Raw genomic sequence first — 12,014 nt, forward strand, 5'->3', positions numbered from 1 at the left:
ATGCAAATCTCTTAATATTGTTGTTATTGTTGAAAAAAGTTCAATAAAACATTCCGGAAATTTTCATTCTTCTAGTTGTTATTTGCAGCTTTATGGTAAGAACTTATTCCATTAATTTTTTCTTAAATTCCTTCACATTAATTAGTGTAATTTTAGCTATTTTGTTATTAATTTTAAAATTTTGATTCAATTCTGATTATTTTTATAATATGTACAATATTTTTGATTGAAATTATAATTTTGACTTATGATGTTCATTCTGATTTTGAATTGAAAAGCAATTTTTAATTTTCATGAAAAAAAAAAAATATCCTCATTAATATTTAAAAATAAAAATTTTGTTGAATATATTTATACTAAAATTGCGCGATTAAATTATAGATTTTGTTTATATTCAAGTCGGGTAGGGTTTAGTTTGGGGTGTGTAATGGGAATCAATATTAGGTTTAGTTTATGTGTTAGGTTAGATTAAGTTGTTGAAACGTTTTCCATGTATATTCCCTTGAAACCGCAATATTATTCCCAAGGCTAGGAACAGTGTCTTGTCCACCCTATGTCCGGATTTAGGTCTTAATCTTTAAGAATTTTAAAATTTTGCCTTATAATATGAAATATGGGGACCTCAGTTCAAATCCAAATTTTTACATTTTGAAAAAAAAATTTTTTTTTTGTATGCAATAATTTTTTTTTTTTTAATGAAATTTAATGAAATTTGGGTTTGCTATTTAAAGTTTCGGTTGTATTGTAGTGAATGAGTTCGAACCCAAATTTTGCCTACATTCTATTTAAACATAAAAATAAGAAAATAGGTGAAATATTTTTATTAAATCAAAATTATATTAACACTATTAACAGAAAAAAAGCAAGAATTAGTGTTTTGCCTCTCTCTAGGGGCCCAGAAAAGCAAGAAATTACAGTACAAAGTTGTACTGTAATTTTCATCTTTAGTATAAATTAAATAAACAAAATTAAATGAAAAAATCATTACAATTTTAATGATCATAATGATTTTAAAGTTTTTAAAATATAAATTTGTCAGAAATACCCTACATATTATGCATTTACGCTTATTAATGTAAAGTTTTAAGGTTTCATTGAGAAATTTTATAAAACTAGTTTGTTTTTACATTTTGCAACATTATGAAGTTTGGAATTTATTTGAGACAATGAAATGATGAATGAATACGTTTCAAAATTATCAATTTTATTGTTGATATTTGAATATTTTCATCGTTTGTTCCAATTATATTGAGGTAAACGGCAATAATTCGGTCCCATGCATATAATTTGCTTCTAAAAAAATTTACATTAAGTTACAAATCAAAATTAAATAGGTTTTTAAATTATTTTTTTACAATTAAGTTGATTTTCGAGTCCACAGCGCTTCCGATATAATTTTGAATTTATTATTTAGTTTTTGTGGAGCATGAATAGTTCAATTTTTTCAGAGAATGTTGTAATTTCACCTAAAATTTAAGAAAAAATATATTTTTTATTATTGTGGTTCTATGGTTTTTCTTCAGAGTTAGAAAAATGATTAAAAACATTTAAGACCGCTTTAGGTACATTCACTTAATACTCATTTTCTTGTTAGAGAAACTAAGTAACTAGCAACTATATAGAAACTATATAGAGAGAAACTAAGTATGTTTGCAAATTATTAGAAAATGCAATTTTAAAATATATACAATAATAAAGTTGGGCCAAACCATATTGTAAGTGTGTAAAGAGGGGTTAACATAATGCTCAATTTTAATGGTTAATTGCATGAGCTAAGAAAAATAAAGATACTTTTTAGTGTCATGGAATTTACCGTTGGTTTTTTGCGTTTATAGAAATTTAAAAAAGCTTGTGGTTTTTAAAATAAAAGGCGTCAAAAATTCAAATTTTACAAATTTCAAGATGCGATAAGTTGAGAAGGGATGGAGACGGGAAAAAATGTTCTTCTAACGAAATAAAATATTTATGAATATCTAAGAGCTGCTAAAATTTCAGACTCCTGTAAGGTACGATGTAGAAGAAAAATGGTATCAAAAATTTGCATGTTCGTATAAAATTTCAGCTTTCTATCTTCAAAGGTGTAGAAGTTCTGTAAACATGTCCATAATAATTTGTTGATTCGTGTCTATAATAGGATAATATTCTTTTCCATAATATTCTTCTCCATAATTTTATATTATAGCTTGTTTACGGACTGAATTAGGTACACTAAAAAGATCAAAATAGAAACAAACTGAATAAAAAATTAAAAATTTTATCTAAAAATTTGTTTAAACCGATCGAAACCAATGATGTAATAAAGGAATATCAAAGTAAGATGTGTTTTAGTCAGAGGTGTGAAAAATTAGTCGAAAATACAGCTGTTTACCTTATACAATAAACTTAGAAGCAGTTTTTCTAGTCCAGATTCTTAGATTTGTCTAATTTGAGTTGTTCCAACATTTTTTCTACAAAAATACATATTTCAAACTCCTTGTACAATACATGTCTTCTTTTTGGTATTAAAAATGTTTTGAAAATTGATTCCCGATGCAAATCTCTTAATATTGTTGTTATTGTTGAAAAAAGTTCAATAAAACATTCCGAAAATTTTCATTCTTCTAGTTGTTATTTGCAGCTTTATGGTAAGAACTTATTCCATTAATTTTTTCTTAAATTCCTTCACATTAATTAGTGTAATTTTAGCTATTTTGTTATTAATTTTAAAATTTTGATTCAATTCTGATTATTTTTATAATATGTACAATATTTTTGATTGAAATTATAATTTTGACTTATGATGTTCATTCTGATTTTGAATTGAAAAGCAATTTTTAATTTTCATGAAAAAAAAAAAATATCCTCATTAATATTTAAAAATAAAAATTTTGTTGAATATATTTATACTAAAATTGCGCGATTAAATTATAGATTTTGTTTATATTCAAGTCGGGTAGGGTTTAGTTTGGGGTGTGTAATGGGAATCAATATTAGGTTTAGTTTATGTGTTAGGTTAGATTAAGTTGTTGAAACGTTTTCCATGTATATTCCCTTGAAACCGCAATATTATTCCCAAGGCTAGGAACAGTGTCTTGTCCACCCTATGTCCGGATTTAGGTCTTAATCTTTAAGAATTTTAAAATTTTGCCTTATAATATGAAATATGGGGACCTCAGTTCAAATCCAAATTTTTACATTTTGAAAAAAAAATTTTTTTTTTGTATGCAATAATTTTTTTTTTTTTAATGAAATTTAATGAAATTTGGGTTTGCTATTTAAAGTTTCGGTTGTATTGTAGTGAATGAGTTCGAACCCAAATTTTGCCTACATTCTATTTAAACATAAAAATAAGAAAATAGGTGAAATATTTTTATTAAATCAAAATTATATTAACACTATTAACAGAAAAAAAGCAAGAATTAGTGTTTTGCCTCTCTCTAGGGGCCCAGAAAAGCAAGAAATTACAGTACAAAGTTGTACTGTAATTTTCATCTTTAGTATAAATTAAATAAACAAAATTAAATGAAAAAATCATTACAATTTTAATGATCATAATGATTTTAAAGTTTTTAAAATATAAATTTGTCAGAAATACCCTACATATTATGCATTTACGCTTATTAATGTAAAGTTTTAAGGTTTCATTGAGAAATTTTATAAAACTAGTTTGTTTTTACATTTTGCAACATTATGAAGTTTGGAATTTATTTGAGACAATGAAATGATGAATGAATACGTTTCAAAATTATCAATTTTATTGTTGATATTTGAATATTTTCATCGTTTGTTCCAATTATATTGAGGTAAACGGCAATAATTCGGTCCCATGCATATAATTTGCTTCTAAAAAAATTTACATTAAGTTACAAATCAAAATTAAATAGGTTTTTAAATTATTTTTTTACAATTAAGTTGATTTTCGAGTCCACAGCGCTTCCGATATAATTTTGAATTTATTATTTAGTTTTTGTGGAGCATGAATAGTTCAATTTTTTCAGAGAATGTTGTAATTTCACCTAAAATTTAAGAAAAAATATATTTTTTATTATTGTGGTTCTATGGTTTTTCTTCAGAGTTAGAAAAATGATTAAAAACATTTAAGACCGCTTTAGGTACATTCACTTAATACTCATTTTCTTGTTAGAGAAACTAAGTAACTAGCAACTATATAGAAACTATATAGAGAGAAACCAAGTATGTTAGCAAATTATTAGAAAATGCAATTTTAAAATATATACAATAATAAAGTTGGGCCAAACCATATTGTAAGTGTGTAAAGAGGGGTTAACATAATGCTCAATTTTAATGGTTAATTGCATGAGCTAAGAAAAATAAAGATACTTTTTAGTGTCATGGAATTTAACGTTGGTTTTTTGCGTTTATAGAAATTTAAAAAAGCTTGTGGTTTTTAAAATATAAGGCGTCAAAAATTCAAATTTTACAAATTTCAAGATGCGATAAGTTGAGAAGGGATGGAGACGGGAAAAAATGTTCTTCTAACGAAATAAAATATTTATGAATATCTAAGAGCTGCTAAAATTTCAGACTCCTGTAAGGTACGATGTAGAAGAAAAATGGTATCAAAAATTTGCATGTTCGTATAAAATTTCAGCTTTCTATCTTCAAAGGTGTAGAAGTTCTGTAAACATGTCCATAATAATTTGTTGATTCGTGTCTATAATAGGATAATATTCTTTTCCATAATATTCTTCTCCATAAGTTTATATTATAGCTTGTTTACGGACTGAATTAGGTACACTAAAAAGATCAAAATAGAAACAAACTGAATAAAAAATTAAAAATTTTATCTAAAAATTTGTTTAAACCGATCGAAACCAATGATGTAATAAAGGAATATCAAAGTAAGATGTGTTTTAGTCAGAGGTGTGAAAAATTAGTCGAAAATACAGCTGTTTACCTTATACAATAAACTTAGAAGCAGTTTTTCTAGTCCAGATTCTTAGATTTGTCTAATTTGAGTTGTTCCAACATTTTTTCTACAAAAATACATATTTCAAACTCCTTGTACAATACATGTCTTCTTTTTGGTATTAAAAATGTTTTGAAAATTGATTCCCGATGCAAATCTCTTAATATTGTTGTTATTGTTGAAAAAAGTTCAATAAAACATTCCGAAAATTTTCATTCTTCTAGTTGTTATTTGCAGCTTTATGGTAAGAACTTATTCCATTAATTTTTTCTTAAATTCCTTCACATTAATTAGTGTAATTTTAGCTATTTTGTTATTAATTTTAAAATTTTGATTCAATTCTGATTATTTTTATAATATGTACAATATTTTTGATTGAAATTATAATTTTGACTTATGATGTTCATTCTGATTTTGAATTGAAAAGCAATTTTTAATTTTCATGAAAAAAAAAAAATATCCTCATTAATATTTAAAAATAAAAATTTTGTTGAATATATTTATACTAAAATTGCGCGATTAAATTATAGATTTTGTTTATATTCAAGTCGGGTAGGGTTTAGTTTGGGGTGTGTAATGGGAATCAATATTAGGTTTAGTTTATGTGTTAGGTTAGATTAAGTTGTTGAAACGTTTTCCATGTATATTCCCTTGAAACCGCAATATTATTCCCAAGGCTAGGAACAGTGTCTTGTCCACCCTATGTCCGGATTTAGGTCTTAATCTTTAAGAATTTTAAAATTTTGCCTTATAATATGAAATATGGGGACCTCAGTTCAAATCCAAATTTTTACATTTTGAAAAAAAAATTTTTTTTTTGTATGCAATAATTTTTTTTTTTTTAATGAAATTTAATGAAATTTGGGTTTGCTATTTAAAGTTTCGGTTGTATTGTAGTGAATGAGTTCGAACCCAAATTTTGCCTACATTCTATTTAAACATAAAAATAAGAAAATAGGTGAAATATTTTTATTAAATCAAAATTATATTAACACTATTAACAGAAAAAAAGCAAGAATTAGTGTTTTGCCTCTCTCTAGGGGCCCAGAAAAGCAAGAAATTACAGTACAAAGTTGTACTGTAATTTTCATCTTTAGTATAAATTAAATAAACAAAATTAAATGAAAAAATCATTACAATTTTAATGATCATAATGATTTCAAAGTTTTTAAAATATAAATTTGTCAGAAATACCCTACATATTATGCATTTACCCTTATTAATGTAAAGTTTTAAGGTTTCATTGAGAAATTTTATAAAACTAGTTTGTTTTTACATTTTGCAACATTATGAAGTTTGGAATTTATTTGAGAGAATGAAATGATGAATGAATACGTTTCAAAATTATCAATTTTATTGTTGATATTTGAATATTTTCATCGTTTGTTCCAATTATATTGAGGTAAACGGCAATAATTCGGTCCCATGCATATAATTTGCTTCTAAAAAAATTTACATTAAGTTACAAATCAAAATTAAATAGGTTTTTAAATTATTTTTTTACAATTAAGTTGATTTTCGAGTCCACAGCGCTTCCGATATAATTTTGAATTTATTATTTAGTTTTTGTGGAGCATGAATAGTTCAATTTTTTCAGAGAATGTTGTAATTTCACCTAAAATTTAAGAAAAAATATATTTTTTATTATTGTGGTTCTATGGTTTTTCTTCAGAGTTAGAAAAATGATTAAAAACATTTAAGACCGCTTTAGGTACATTCACTTAATACTCATTTTCTTGTTAGAGAAACTAAGTAACTAGCAACTATATAGAAACTATATAGAGAGAAACTAAGTATGTTAGCAAATTATTAGAAAATGCAATTTTAAAATATATACAATAATAAAGTTGGGCCAAACCATATTGTAAGTGTGTAAAGAGGGGTTAACATAATGCTCAATTTTAATGGTTAATTGCATGAGCTAAGAAAAATAAAGATACTTTTTAGTGTCATGGAATTTATCGTTGGTTTTTTGCGTTTATAGAAATTTAAAAAAGCTTGTGGTTTTTAAAATATAAGGCGTCAAAAATTCAAATTTTACAAATTTCAAGATGCGATAAGTTGAGAAGGGATGGAGACGGGAAAAAATGTTCTTCTAACGAAATAAAATATTTATGAATATCTAAGAGCTGCTAAAATTTCAGACTCCTGTAAGGTACGATGTAGAAGAAAAATGGTATCAAAAATTTGCATGTTCGTATAAAATTTCAGCTTTCTATTTTCAAAGGTGTAGAAGTTCTGTAAACATGTCCATAATAATTTGTTGATTCGTGTCTATAATAGGATAACATTCTTTTCCATAATATTCTTCTCCATAAGTTTATATTATAGCTTGTTTACGGACTGAATTAGGTACACTAAAAAGATCAAAATAGAAACAAACTGAATAAAAAATTAAAAATTTTATCTAAAAATTTGTTTAAACCGATCGAAACCAATGATGTAATAAAGGAATATCAAAGTAAGATGTGTTTTAGTCAGAGGTGTGAAAAATTAGTCGAAAATACAGCTGTTTACCTTATACAATAAACTTAGAAGCAGTTTTTCTAGTCCAGATTCTTAGATTTGTCTAATTTGAGTTGTTCCAACATTTTTTCTACAAAAATACATATTTCAAACTCCTTGTACAATACATGTCTTCTTTTTGGTATTAAAAATGTTTTGAAAATTGATTCCCGATGCAAATCTCTTAATATTGTTGTTATTGTTGAAAAAAGTTCAATAAAACATTCCGAAAATTTTCATTCTTCTAGTTGTTATTTGCAGCTTTATGGTAAGAACTTATTCCATTAATTTTTTCTTAAATTCCTTCACATTAATTAGTGTAATTTTAGCTATTTTGTTATTAATTTTAAAATTTTGATTCAATTCTGATTATTTTTATAATATGTACAATATTTTTGATTGAAATTATAATTTTGACTTATGATGTTCATTCTGATTTTGAATTGAAAAGCAATTTTTAATTTTCATGAAAAAAAAAATATCCTCATTAATATTTAAAAATAAAAATTTTGTTGAATATATTTATACTAAAATTGCGCGATTAAATTATAGATTTTGTTTATATTCAAGTCGGGTAGGGTTTAGTTTGGGGTGTGTAATGGGAATCAATATTAGGTTTAGTTTATGTGTTAGGTTAGATTAAGTTGTTGAAACGTTTTCCATGTATATTCCCTTGAAACCGCAATATTATTCCCAAGGCTAGGAACAGTGTCTTGTCCACCCTATGTCCGGATTTAGGTCTTAATCTTTAAGAATTTTAAAATTTTGCCTTATAATATGAAATATGGGGACCTCAGTTCAAATCCAAATTTTTACATTTTGAAAAAAAAATTTTTTTTTTGTATGCAATAATTTTTTTTTTTTTTAATGAAATTTAATGAAATTTGGGTTTGCTATTTAAAGTTTCGGTTGTATTGTAGTGAATGAGTTCGAACCCAAATTTTGCCTACATTCTATTTAAACATAAAAATAAGAAAATAGGTGAAATATTTTTATTAAATCAAAATTATATTAACACTATTAACAGAAAAAAAGCAAGAATTAGTGTTTTGCCTCTCTCTAGGGGCCCAGAAAAGCAAGAAATTACAGTACAAAGTTGTACTGTAATTTTCATCTTTAGTATAAATTAAATAAACAAAATTAAATGAAAAAATCATTACAATTTTAATGATCATAATGATTTTAAAGTTTTTAAAATATAAATTTGTCAGAAATACCCTACATATTATGCATTTACGCTTATTAATGTAAAGTTTTAAGGTTTCATTGAGAAATTTTATAAAACTAGTTTGTTTTTACATTTTGCAACATTATGAAGTTTGGAATTTATTTGAGACAATGAAATGATGAATGAATACGTTTCAAAATTATCAATTTTATTGTTGATATTTGAATATTTTCATCGTTTGTTCCAATTATATTGAGGTAAACGGCAATAATTCGGTCCCATGCATATAATTTGCTTCTAAAAAAATTTACATTAAGTTACAAATCAAAATTAAATAGGTTTTTAAATTATTTTTTTACAATTAAGTTGATTTTCGAGTCCACAGCGCTTCCGATATAATTTTGAATTTATTATTTAGTTTTTGTGGAGCATGAATAGTTCAATTTTTTCAGAGAATGTTGTAATTTCACCTAAAATTTAAGAAAAAATATATTTTTTATTATTGTGGTTCTATGGTTTTTCTTCAGAGTTAGAAAAATGATTAAAAACATTTAAGACCGCTTTAGGTACATTCACTTAATACTCATTTTCTTGTTAGAGAAACTAAGTAACTAGCAACTATATAGAAACTATATAGAGAGAAACTAAGTATGTTAGCAAATTATTAGAAAATGCAATTTTAAAATATATACAATAATAAAGTTGGGCCAAACCATATTGTAAGTGTGTAAAGAGGGGTTAACATAATGCTCAATTTTAATGGTTAATTGCATGAGCTAAGAAAAATAAAGATACTTTTTAGTGTCATGGAATTTACCGTTGGTTTTTTGCGTTTATAGAAATTTAAAAAAGCTTGTGGTTTTTAAAATATAAGGCGTCAAAAATTCAAATTTTACAAATTTCAAGATGCGATAAGTTGAGAAGGGATGGAGACGGGAAAAAATGTTCTTCTAACGAAATAAAATATTTATGAATATCTAAGAGCTGCTAAAATTTCAGACTCCTGTAAGGTACGATGTAGAAGAAAAATGGTATCAAAAATTTGCATGTTCGTATAAAATTTCAGCTTTCTATTTTCAAAGGTGTAGAAGTTCTGTAAACATGTCCATAATAATTTGTTGATTCGTGTCTATAATAGGATAATATTCTTTTCCATAATATTCTTCTCCATAAGTTTATATTATAGCTTGTTTACGGACTGAATTAGGTACACTAAAAAGATCAAAATAGAAACAAACTGAATAAAAAATTAAAAATTTTATCTAAAAATTTGTTTAAACCGATCGAAACCAATGATGTAATAAAGGAATATCAAAGTAAGATGTGTTTTAGTCAGAGGTGTGAAAAATTAGTCGAAAATACAGCTGTTTACCTTATACAATAAACTTAGAAGCAGTTTTTCTAGTCCAGATTCTTAGATTTGTCTAATTTGAGTTGTTCCAACATTTTTTCTACAAAAATACATATTTCAAACTCCTTGTACAATACATGTCTTCTTTTTGGTATTAAAAATGTTTTGAAAATTGATTCCCGATGCAAATCTCTTAATATTGTTGTTATTGTTGAAAAAAGTTCAATAAAACATTCCGAAAATTTTCATTCTTCTAGTTGTTATTTGCAGCTTTATGGTAAGAACTTATTCCATTAATTTTTTCTTAAATTCCTTCACATTAATTAGTGTAATTTTAGCTATTTTGTTATTAATTTTAAAATTTTGATTCAATTCTGATTATTTTTATAATATGTACAATATTTTTGATTGAAATTATAATTTTGACTTATGATGTTCATTCTGATTTTGAATTGAAAAGCAATTTTTAATTTTCATGAAAAAAAAAAAATATCCTCATTAATATTTAAAAATAAAAATTTTGTTGAATATATTTATACTAAAATTGCGCGATTAAATTATAGATTTTGTTTATATTCAAGTCGGGTAGGGTTTAGTTTGGGGTGTGTAATGGGAATCAATATTAGGTTTAGTTTATGTGTTAGGTTAGATTAAGTTGTTGAAACGTTTTCCATGTATATTCCCTTGAAACCGCAATATTATTCCCAAGGCTAGGAACAGTGTCTTGTCCACCCTATGTCCGGATTTAGGTCTTAATCTTTAAGAATTTTAAAATTTTGCCTTATAATATGAAATATGGGGACCTCAGTTCAAATCCAAATTTTTACATTTTGAAAAAAAAATTTTTTTTTTGTATGCAATAATTTTTTTTTTTTTAATGAAATTTAATGAAATTTGGGTTTGCTATTTAAAGTTTCGGTTGTATTGTAGTGAATGAGTTCGAACCCAAATTTTGCCTACATTCTATTTAAACATAAAAATAAGAAAATAGGTGAAATATTTTTATTAAATCATAATTATATTAACACTATTAACAGAAAAAAAGCAAGAATTAGTGTTTTGCCTCTCTCTAGGGGCCCAGAAAAGCAAGAAATTACAGTACAAAGTTGTACTGTAATTTTCATCTTTAGTATAAATTAAATAAACAAAATTAAATGAAAAAATCATTACAATTTTAATGATCATAATGATTTTAAAGTTTTTAAAATATAAATTTGTCAGAAATACCCTACATATTATGCATTTACGCTTATTAATGTAAAGTTTTAAGGTTTCATTGAGAAATTTTATAAAACTAGTTTGTTTTTACATTTTGCAACATTATGAAGTTTGGAATTTATTTGAGACAATGAAATGATGAATGAATACGTTTCAAAATTATCAATTTTATTGTTGATATTTGAATATTTTCATCGTTTGTTCCAATTATATTGAGGTAAACGGCAATAATTCGGTCCCATGCATATAATTTGCTTCTAAAAAAATTTACATTAAGTTACAAATCCAAATTAAATAGGTTTTTAAATTATTTTTTTACAATTAAGTTGATTTTCGAGTCCACAGCGCTTCCGATATAATTTTGAATTTATTATTTAGTTTTTGTGGAGCATGAATAGTTCAATTTTTTCAGAGAATGTTGTAATTTCACCTAAAATTTAAGAAAAAATATATTTTTTATTATTGTGGTTCTATGGTTTTTCTTCAGAGTTAGAAAAATGATTAAAAACATTTAAGACCGCTTTAGGTACATTCACTTAATACTCATTTTCTTATTAGAGAAACTAAGTAACTAGCAACTATATAGAAACTATATAGAGAGAAACTAAGTATGTTAGCAAATTATTAGAAAATGCAATTTTAAAATATATACAATAATAAAGTTGGGCCAAACCATATTGTAAGTGTGTAAAGAGGGGTTAACATAATGCTCAATTTTAATGGTTAAATGCATGAGCTAAGAAAAATAAAGATACTTTTTAGTGTCATGGAATTTACCGTTGGTTTTTTGCGTTTATAGAAATTTAAAAAAGCTTGTGGTTTTTAAAATATAAGGCGTCAAAAATTCAAATTTTACAAATTTC

The sequence above is a fragment of the Condylostylus longicornis genome, unplaced genomic scaffold (genome assembly GCF_029603195.1).
Source record: "Condylostylus longicornis isolate FDR11 unplaced genomic scaffold, ASM2960319v2 ptg000206l, whole genome shotgun sequence".
Classification (NCBI taxonomy): Eukaryota; Metazoa; Arthropoda; class Insecta; order Diptera; family Dolichopodidae; genus Condylostylus; species Condylostylus longicornis.